We start from the raw sequence: 11,355 nt of genomic DNA on the forward strand, positions 1-11,355 counted from the left end.
CTAGAGTGTTTAGTTGTAATTACATTTCTTTTACTTTTAGAATTACAATTACCACCTTATTAGTATTCATTTAAATAAATATTTTCCTCTCTGTAATAGGAAAACTTTCTAAAAGTCGCCCTGCCGTTGCCAAATCCAGCTCAGTTCCACCAGAGCGTTAGCAAAACAGAGTCATAATGTAGCCAGAATTTAACACTATCTCAATTAGATTTGCTCTGAACCAGGAATAGGTGACAATGTTAAAAATGCCAGTAGAAGCCAGCAGCTTATCTATGCTAGAACTCCCTATGTTACCAGCACTGGTGGAAAGTTAGAAAGTTTCCCTAAAATAGAGACACGGCCTATGGTCTGTTATACTAAACTATGCCATGAGTAATAAGGGTTTGCCACACAGGAATGTTGGAAAGCAAGGGACTAATTCCTGGCCCCAGTCACATGACCTAGGTCAGGATGATGAAGGTTAATACCCTTGTCTTATGACAAAAGTCAATACTGCCTGAATTCCAGCAGCTACTGTAATGCCAGGTAGTTTCTACAGAATAAAGAGCAGGGAAATAAGAAAGATTCTATTTAGATTTGAAATACAATCTCTTGGAAAGTAACTAATAATTTTTTATGGCATTTACACCTGTGAAACAACAGAACCTAACTAACCCAAAAGCAATGTTTTCTCCATTGCAGGAGACCATTAACCTAGTAATTAAATAAGGCATTTCTAGTTCATCCAGCTTGAGGGAAAGATTAAAACACTTTACAAGCCACCACAAGCAATTAGCAAGTGCTTTGAAAATGACCACCATGGGTTGACAAGCCATACACAAATTCACTGACTTGTTAGGGTGCATTATGAAATGCACTCCATTCTTGTGGAATAAGAGTACTAAAGGACACACACCTATTGGTTTAATCTGAAGTGCCATAGCACAGATTTTCCTCTAAAGGTCACAGGGGTAGATCAATCATCTCTCTTCAGTCAAGAGAGAATGTAAAAAGGTTTAGTTTATAAGGAGGCTTGCTACAGGACTGAAATGTGGACAGCCCTGATAAAAAGGCAAGAGAAAAAGGTTACCGGGCAGAGAGCAAAGCTACAGATTTGAAGGAAACTTTCAGCCACTGATTAGAATATAAAGTGAGAGGACAGAAGGAAATATCCTTTTGTGTAGTCCATTAAAAGTATACAAACATTATCACTTGTTTTCATTTTGCTTATATTGAACCTATTTTCTCCCACTGGAATTTGTCAATCCATACTTGCAAATAAACTTGAAATATACAATGGAGAGAATAAAGCACCCTAAAAATAAAGTGACAGAGTGTCCAGAATAGCTATACCTAATTACTAAAGCTGAAGCTAGTCCAGGAATACCACACCACTGTTCCAGAGACTGCGCTCAGAAGTAAAAAATAAATAAATAAATACAAATGCTGAAATCAAAAGAAGCTATGGGGACTTCTGCTACTTTTCACCACTGTCCATTCCATGTCACCAGCATTCAGTGGCACATAAGTTACTAGTCTCTGGTCAACTGCAAATATCCACAACACAAAAATCACCATCATAACCTACCTTTGATGAAAGCCTCACCAGACAAAGATTAAAGATTGCCCTCATCTCTTAAAGTGACCATTCCACAACTGGACTATAGCATGCACTATCCTATTTTATCTGCATGAAGAGGACTTCTGTTTCCAGTGTCACCAATCCTGCAGTTTCAGGAGCTCTACATTTTAAAATATATGAAAGACACCAAAAAGAGAGGAACATCTACAAAAATACAGGATGGGGGGAGGTGGTGATGAGGACAAAGACAGAAAGGGGAGAGGGCTGCATTATTTTTAAAATAAGTTACAAACAAGGCAATAAGATGTAGAAACTGTAGTTATGTTCCCACCAGGAACAAATTTGTTCTGTTTACACTGGCAAACTTTAAAGCTGTAATTCATTATCAGTGCAACTCCACCAGCAGTAACAGTGGTAGAAGCAGTACTGTAGCCTGCCATAGTGGTAAAATAAATAAATGCTGGACACCATATCTATCTACTGTTGCTACCACTTGTCATGAGTTCGTGTTAAAAGTGTTTGGTATATAGACAACACCTGGGAGCAGAGGGCACTCCTCACAGGATTAGGCACTCATGTTGTTTCCAACCAGAGCTCTCAAGCTTTGAGAACTCATTTTCCCTCCAATTGAAATGTTCTGTCATCCCTGCTTTAATATCTCCTCCCCTCACAATACCAACATTTATACAACCATTCATGTCACCAGAACATGAACTTTAAACCTTAAAACCACAGTTGCATACTCAATCTTTGACTTATCAAGTTTTAAGAAGGGAATTTCTTTTTTGGGACTTTGTTATCTTATCTTCCCAGCATGAGCAAGTTTAAAAAAAAAAAACCACCCACTGATTTAGCTATTGTTTACAGTTTCAATGAGTCAAAACTACGTATCAACGGTTTGCCATTTTATTAAAAGCTACAATTGAAAAGTTACATAAAGTTCACAATACAGATTTGCTCCAGCAACATACTGCTTTATGTGGAGGAGTTTATTTGCTCAAAACTAGTTCACCCTAACATTAGACAAAAGTGTAATTACTGTAATTTGGCAACAGACATTATTTGAAAGCTGGATTTATAGTCAAATGGGCAAATATAAAACAGTGTTCACAATTTTGTAAGAAAAATATTTTGAAATATATACTTTTACTTTAGGAGGGTTGATATAGTTTTTTTAATTGCTGTTAAACATAGTTCATGTCAACCTTGTGTAACCTACTGATATTAATTCTGGTGCAAGAAAGTTTTCCCTATAACATTATATACAGCTCTCTAAAAGTGAACTTGCACTAAATATATTCCCAACAACCCATGCAAATTCACTCACCTAGTCTCATTTTTCAAATTAAACAGACTTCAATTTGTGGGCAGGAAGTAGGAAATCATAGCTAAGATTTTTTACCTACTGTAAATGAAAAGATCAAAGGAAAGAAGTTTCTGATTTTTTCCAGCTTGACTCAAGAAGCAGATGTCACTGAAGGTACTTTAACACCAAAGATTGTGAAACATGATAAAAATCCAGATAGCTGGCAACAGGATAGCAAGAGGATAGCTGTGGCTGAGAGGCTGGGAGTGCGGGCCCTGGGGATGAGGTGTTTGGGATACAGGAGAGTGCTCCTGAGGGCGGGAATCAGGGCTGGGGAGGGGAGTGGGGTGCGGGGGGCTGAGGGCTCCGGCTGGGAGTGCAGGCTCTGGGATGGAGGAGGAGGGTTTTGGAGTGCAGGAGGAGGATCTGGGTTGGGGGGCGCGGGGGGGCTGGGGCATGGGCTTACCTTGGGCAGCTCCCAGTCCCTGGCGCAAAGGTAGGCTCCCTGCCTGCCCTGGCTCCGCACCCCAGAAGAAGCCAGTAGGTCCGGCTCCTAGTCAGGGGGGGGCCAGAAGGGTCCTCATGCTGCTCTCGACCGCAAGCACCACCACCCCAGCTCCCATTGGCCACGGTTCCTGGCCAATGGGAGTGCGGAGCTGGTGCTCAGGGCGGGGGCAGCATGCATAGCCCCGTGCGCGCCCCCCCCGTCTAGGAGCTGGATCTATTGGCCGCTTTTGGGATACAGTGTGATGCCAGGACAGATAGGGACTAGCCTACCTTAGACCTGCAGCACCACCAACCGGACTTTTAACGGTCCGGTCGGCAGTGCTGACTGGAGCCACCAGGGTCCCTTTTTGACCACACGTTCCAGTCGAAAACCAGACACCTGGCAACTCTATTGCATGCTCCTCTGTTTCAGCATTCTAGTTCTACCAGTTGCTTGAAATGGGTTTCATTGCTTTGTGACAGCATGAACATAATCTCCTTAGGCAATGTAATGAATTAGAAAGATTATTTTCTCTACAGAAATGGTAGCTCTTTATTCAAGTGCTTGTCCACGCAGCAGATTCTATCCTGTGACTATCTAGCATTTGTCGAATTGCTTGGAGATGGTCATTAGATAAGGACAGTCCTATCAAAATGGGTATCTGACTGGAAGCCCCTAAGGCAGTGGTTCCCAAACTTGTTCCGCCGCTTGTGCAGGGAAAGCCTCTGGCAGGCCGGGCCGGTTTGTTTACCTGCTGCATCCGCAGGTTTGGCCGATCGCGGCTCCCAGTGGCTGCAGTTCGCCGCTCCAGACCAATGGGAGCTGCTGGAAGCGGCACGGGCCCAGGGACGTACTGGCCACCGCTTCCAGCAGCTCCCATTGGCCTGGAGCGGCAAACTGCGGCCGCTGGGAGCCGCGATCGGCCGAACCTGCAGACACGGCAGGTAAACAAACCGGCCCGGCCCGCCAGGGGCTTTCCCTGCACAAGCAGCGGAACAAGTTTGGGAACCACTGCTCTAAGGAATAGTAAATAGTCCAGTATTACTAAAATAGGTGTTGAGGGATACAGCTGGTGATGAATTGTGCAAATAGAAAACCTTGTCCATTTAGCTATATAAGCAAGTCTGGTTGAAGGTTTCCTGCTTTGGAGAATAAAAGTTCTGATCTTCAGCTGAACAGCTTTTTTAAGTGGACATCAGCCAGCCAGGATCCACGCTGTTAGATTGGCCCATTGATCTGTGGGACAGTGTCAGCCAAAGCCCTTCAGCCATGGGGGCTGCACCAATAAGTTAATTAGATACATGATACTTAAGAGGCAGAAGGAGGTGAGTGAGGAAGAACATCAGCTGTCAGGGGAAGAACTGCTGCAATCACTCCATCCTTCTTAGATGAGGCAGTGAATTTACCCATGTGTGCCTCAGTTGATGAATTCAAAGTATTCCAGAACCTAATGAAGTGCATGGAAGCAACTTTGAATAGCCCCTTCAAAGTGGTTCAAGAGAAGCAACACGTCTATCACGGTGGAAGACTGCCTGCATGTTACCACAGGCAGTGCTAGACATGTCTGACACTACAGAATGCCTGATGGCCCCTGCAATAACCATAAGGAGGTCAGCATGGCTTCAATCTTCAGGGATCCACAGGGTAGTCCAAGTAACAATGAAGACCTCCTATTCAAGGGTAATGAAATGGATGAGACCCTTCTCCATTTCCTTAAACTCTTCAATGTCACAGCCCTATCTGGGCCTCTACATTCCTACCTCATGGAGGAAGCAATCATGCCAACAGCCTTCTTTCAGACAGTGCTTCCCTGTCCAATATTACAGTGAGGCAAGAGGACCTCAGAACTGCAGAGGAGGAGACAGACTCCATCATAAACAACTCTCTGCCCACAGTCTGAGGCTTCCACCAGGCAGCAGACATGATGACATTGTTAAATTCCTGGTAGAATGACCTGTGGATCTCTCTGCTTAACACTCCCTGCCCTTTCTAGGAAGAACAGCTTCAGAGGAGTTTTACTCACTCAGTGTGCTTGGAAAAAGAGCAACAAATGGAACATCACACCAGGATTTGGCTTCCAAGACAGAGCAATCACTGTTAGTGTCTGTCATTAATAGGCATTAAAGCATCACACCCATCTTAAATCCTGGTGACTTTACTTCTGCCATAATATACTAGTACCTATACTTAACTGAGGGAGGCCGGGGGCGAGAGAACGAGTTAGCCTCACTAACAGTGACTGAAGGGTTTTGTTTTGTTTTTTAATATGTTTTGCCAGTGGGTATAACAGAAACTACACTATCTAAATATTACATACAAGCCTAAGGAATATAACACAATATAGAGAAAGTGGACACTGGAGGGGTTCAGTCTTATGTAACAAGGAACTGAGGGACAGTTGGGCCTGCTCTGCCCATTATGCCCTGGGGCAGGAGGGCACAGACTTGCTCCAAAAGGATACTGCTAGCCACAAGAATTCATGCTCTCAGCATGGGGCACATCTGCGCCAAGAGTGAAATCCATGTGAACATTCACTCTAAGACCACCATTAGCTCACACCGACTATGCTTGGGGCATTTGCTCACTAAATTTGTCTAATGAAAACTGAGTTACTCTCTATCGTTCCACACAACAGAACATACTGGAATACTGTGGTAGCAGGAATTTTACCTTTAGAGTGTTTATTTCTCTGCCTCATTTAGAACTTTCACTTTCTGTAAGTTCTGGCAGTATTAAGCACCACAGATATAATATGCTCTAAAATGATTAGGCATCTATTACTTTTTATTGAATACTGTGTTTGGGAATGAGCCAAGAGAAGGTAGATTTCAGAAAGATGGATCCTTGTAGCCATTACACAGAGGTAGACTACCACTTCTGTTAATACCCCTTCAAAACAGATTCAGCCCCAGGGTGTTCTGTCCTTTAGCTCTTACTCACTAATAGTTTCTCTACTATTCTTTACAACTAGGTCAGGAGATTGTCATGTCTAGAATATGGTAGCCACAAGTATAAGATATATAGATCAGAGTTCTTTACACTCTCTTAAATCATTCATCACCCTGTCAATAACAAAAGAACACCTCTGAGTTTAGAGGACATTTCCTAGTGCAAAAACATAAATGCTGTCAGTGAGGGTATTAAATCAAAACCAACTGTCTAGCTTGCTGTCCTACATCAGCATATATCAGAAACATGCATGCGTCTATCATCTGAACAGTAAAATTTTGATTCATTATACCTTTTAAAATATAATTTATTATAATGGGGAGAAATGTAGTCCATAATATAGCTACTATTTTTGCAGCTTAAGTGAACATTTACAAAGTACTATGTGAAAATAAAACATCTGCTAGCACAGCTGAGAAACCATACGAGTTTACACTATATGACATATACTTTGTAGATTTATAGCTAACACTTCCAGCAAGTAGACAAGTGTCTTAAAATTACTGGGAGGGAGCTCTACTATAGAACTAAAAAAGTCTCTCAGGTCTAAGATTAATGCTTCTACCATTAACAAAGAGGCGTATTAGTAGTTCTTCCTAGTAGTAGTTTTCCAAGTCCCCCTTAAAAATCCCACTCCTACAGACACTTATGCAAAAAATGGCCCTATTGAAATCAATGTAATTATGCAAGAACATGCTTAACTTTACTCCTAGAAGTGTTTAAGATGGAGCCCTGAAACTTATTTTCTTGTTGCTTACAAGGAATGAGAAACTTGACCATTAAAATAATAACCTATTGAAAACATAAAGATAGGGACGTACAGCAGTACAGACAAACAGGTACCCTTTCCTGCCCTATTCCACTACTTATTTGTTGAGCTCACTCATTGCATTACATTTTTCACCAGTGCCATCCTGCTGATTGGCAACAGAGGTGGAGGGACAGTAGCATGAGTACTTAAGGATTTTTTTGCCACTATGAATATTTAAAAGTTCTCAATTCTGATACATTAGGGCATCTCAGTGGTGAATTTAGAGAACATAAGACTTACAAAGAAAAGGAACAAAGACAGTAAAACCCAGTTGAGTCATAGAACATACTAGGATGTAAATATAATTTTTTAAAAGTACCCGATTAAAATTATATTGGTTAATCATTTAATCGTTAATCTACCCCTGGCTTGGGGGGAGCACCCACCCTGCCGTCTCTCCTTCGAAGTGGAGTGCAGTGGGCTGGGGGATCGTTTGTGTACGCAAGGCTGGGCGCCGCGTGCCTTGTTCTGATCCTATCCCTCTATCTCCCAGTTACTAAGTGCGCTAGTTTGGCAGATCGCTGCTGGGAAAGCAGTGGTGCCAGGGCAGATCCAGTGGTTCCCTGGCAGACCCACTGCTACAGCCAGCTGCAAGAGAAGCAGAGCTGGGAGGAGGGGGTTGCCGGGCTGCCCCCAGCAGTGCCCTTTCCACCAGGCACGGGCTGCTCCAGCGATGCCCTGAGGTGGAACTGCAAGCTCCAGCGCCACCATCCCCACCGGTATTGCTGTGGCATTTTTAATGTGCACATTAGGTATTACAATGTCACGAAATTATTTTACCAATCTGTTTTAAATGTTAATTGCAATATATTAATGGTAAGACTAATACTTATCGGTTAGGTATTTAACCATTCACTATTTCACATCCCTAGAACATACTAGGGCATAGGTGCTGACTCCCCGGGGCTGGAGCACCCACAGGGAAAAATTAGCGGGTGCTCTGCACCCACCAGCAGCCAAGCTCTCCCTCCCACCACCCCCCCCCCAAGCACACCACATCCCCGCTCCTCTCCCTCCCAGCACTTCCTGTCCACCCCACCCCACCCCCCAACTGCCTAATAGCCGTTTGGCAGCACTTAGGACTTTCCGGGAGGAGTGGGAGGAGCAGGAACGAGGTACGCTCAGGGAAGGAGGTGAAGAAGAGGTAGAGCAGGGGTGGAGACTTGGGGGAAGGGGTGGAATGGGGGTGGGGCAAGGGCAGTGCAGGGGCAGGAAGAGGCGGGGAAGATGGGTCCAGCACCCACTGGGCAGAGGGGAAGTCGGCGCCTATGTAGTAGGGTAAATTTTAAGAGTGCTGATGGGGTTAAAAATGCTTCTGTCCCATTAAAAAGTTAATATACGGAACAGCTAAGTCACTATGTATAGCATTAGAAAAATCTATCTAGCTACCTGAAAGAGGAAGGCGTCAACAGGTGCCACTGGTTCTGTGTTTCTCATTCTAACATTTTCAACCCAAGTATAGAGATCATCATCTGTCCAGCAAACTTAAGGGTTTTTTTTGTTTTGTCTTAAAGTCATGTAAAGGGGAAGATGTCTTTACCTTATGTACACATGTTGCTTTAAAGTACAGTGTCATCTCAAACTATATGCTGAACATACGAAAGGATGTACGTGTAGCAAATATTCAGAATACTAATTACATAATTAATTTGGTTTATAAAGTACTTATACTAGAATATTTTCTTGAAGCTCAGATAATACAGAAATGTATTAATGAATTCTATTTTTAGTGACAATAACTATAATCAAGTCTCACGCCTCAGGGTTTCAGCTAGTCGCATGCAGGGTCAGGAAGGAATATTTCCTCTCCCCATGCACAACTGGCCACGCATACTCTCAGGTTTTTGGCCTTCCTCTGAAGCACCACAGATTGGCCAGAGTGGGAAACATAATACAGGATGGGGTGGATCAGTGCTCTGAGGTGGTACAGAGAATCTTCTCTCTTAGATGTCTGTCTGAAGTGTCTTGCTCAGGGTCAAACTGACCACCAGATTTGGGGTCAAGAAGGAATTTTTTCTTCCGGTCAGATTGACAGAAACCTTGAGGAGTTTTCATCTCTATCTGCAGCATGAGGAGTGGATCACCACATTAATGCATCTGATCTAATCAATTCCCTCCCATTACAGTGGCCTGTTCTCTGTCTTTGGCATACAATTTAGAGCATGCGTCCTAAGCATCTGGGAGTGAGCCTCCCAGATAGGTCCACAGACTCACGCTAGCACTCCAAAAATAGCTGTGCCGATGTTGTTTAATATTGCGGCTTGGGTTAACAAGTTCACAGCCCTGCAGACTTCAGAGCCTGATCCCCTGCCCAAGCCACAACATTTACACAGCTGTTTTTAGCGAGGTGGCACAAGACACGCTAGCACAAGTTTGCAAACCCAGGCTAGAACGCTCATTCCCAGATGCGGTGTAGACATGTCCTAAGTCTTTTGAGAACTGAAATGCTTGGGTCTAACATCATTAGGCTTAACATTGGGATATCTGGATGAAATGTAATGGCTTGTGTTATGTAGATCAGACAATGATTTGAGGGTTCCTTCTGGCCTTGAACTATGAATTCTTAGTGCTACATATACTCCTATTTTAAAATGTTAGTCTTAGACTTTCAAGAAGGTGGCCAGATCTCAAAAAAGTCAGTTTCATGTAAATATTTGCCTGTCAAGATGCAATGTTCATCACTTATGAATTCTACCCACAAGCCAGAACAGCTTGGGGGAAAAAAAATGCAATCTGCACCTTAAGCACTCCCTCAGATCTGCAGGTTAAGTAATTTTATTTAGCTACCATCATAAATATAAATGTTATAACAAAAGTTGACATTAAAAAGAAATCAGTTTCTTGGTCAAAGTGTACCTAATTTTAAAAAGAGACACTAAAAGGTGTGAAAGAACCCTTTGTTTATTGTTACTGGCTATGAAGTTATTCAAAGTTTTAAGACAAAACATATACCATGGCAAAAACTTCATTAAGTTATTCCAAGGAATGTTGACACGTGGTGAAAGATTTTGCGAAGTTATTCTTAAAGAGACAGATAGAAAAAAAGTGGTCACCCAAGGCAAGCAGATATTTGGGACCAAATGGGAAAAAAGAAGCTGGCTGTCTCTTTGGAGTAGAGAAGAATCACAGTGGCCCCAACAAATCCACTGCTTTATAAGACGGGAAAGTAAGGGAGCAGACCCATCCAAGCTATTTGTGACTGAAGAGAGGGAGAAACCAAAAAAAGGGATAGCAGGCCCTAAGCCACTGCTCCTCTAGTAGTAAGGGAGTGTAAGCAAAAAGCAGAGGGCCCAGGTTCAAGAGAAGGGCAGTAGAGGTGGGAGCAACAATAAGAAGGCAGGACACTACTGATTTAATGTGCAGGAGCAGCAATAACTGGTCACATGAAACTGATTATATAAAACTATTTATTTGGTGGAATGCAGATGTGGTACGTAATTTAAATAGGTGTGGTGGTGCAGGTATTTTTCCACACAGGCTAGAAGGATCAGTCTTCAGGCATGTAGGTACCAAGGAAGTTTTCAAGCTCTGAGTTTTGTTGTGTTTTTTTAAACTCAGAACTTTCTTCCCTTTCAAGAGTGTGAGTACTTAGGATCCAGTCCTGCAACCTTTCACTGCAAAGTGAAGCCTGTGCAAGTAACGAGGCTAATCACTTGAGTGAAAGTTATGGAACTGAGCCCTAAAACAGAATTTTTATTTAAAACTTCATTTGTTCCTGATGCTTATTCCTCACCTGACAAGTGGTTGCTGTGAAAGTGATTATGTCATCACAAAGGAAGGATTAGTGACTTCAGGTGAGGAAAATAGGATTTCATCTTCTCCTGCTGCACAAGACACAAAAGATTGTTTTTCATGCAGCAGTCCCTAGTAGTTGAGGAGAAAGAGTGATATAAATGTTTTCTAAAATAGTGTTGTTCTTTATCATCAATAAAAAATTGAAGAATGCAATTCAGCTTTGTTTTAAGTCTGCAATTCAGCTTTGTTTTAAGTCTCCTCTAGCCTTTAGCTGTAAAAAGCAAACGATCTGGTTATCATGCTTCTGAATTCCTATAAGAGTATTTTAAATGAATGCCAGATTTTCATGCTAGTAGCAAACCACAAAGAACAGTTGTGTTGGCTGATAAAAATATTCTTCTCAGCGTCAAAAAAATGCACTTCAAACCACTGCATTTTTTCCAGTGCAGGAAATTATTTTAGATTAAGAAGTATATTTACACCTGAATATTTATCCAGAGCTTGAT

The 11,355-nt window shown here is 42.5% G+C and overlaps 1 protein-coding gene across 6 annotated transcripts in view; it reads right to left on the reverse strand.

Moving 5' to 3' along the window:
• PAWR (pro-apoptotic WT1 regulator) overlaps positions 1 to 11,355 on the reverse strand; it is a 134,429-nt gene that overhangs the window by 120,319 nt on the left and 2,755 nt on the right. The gene's annotated exons all lie outside the window — the stretch shown is intronic.

This window comes from Chrysemys picta, chromosome 1 (assembly GCF_011386835.1).
Source record: "Chrysemys picta bellii isolate R12L10 chromosome 1, ASM1138683v2, whole genome shotgun sequence".
Taxonomy (NCBI): domain Eukaryota; kingdom Metazoa; phylum Chordata; order Testudines; family Emydidae; genus Chrysemys; species Chrysemys picta.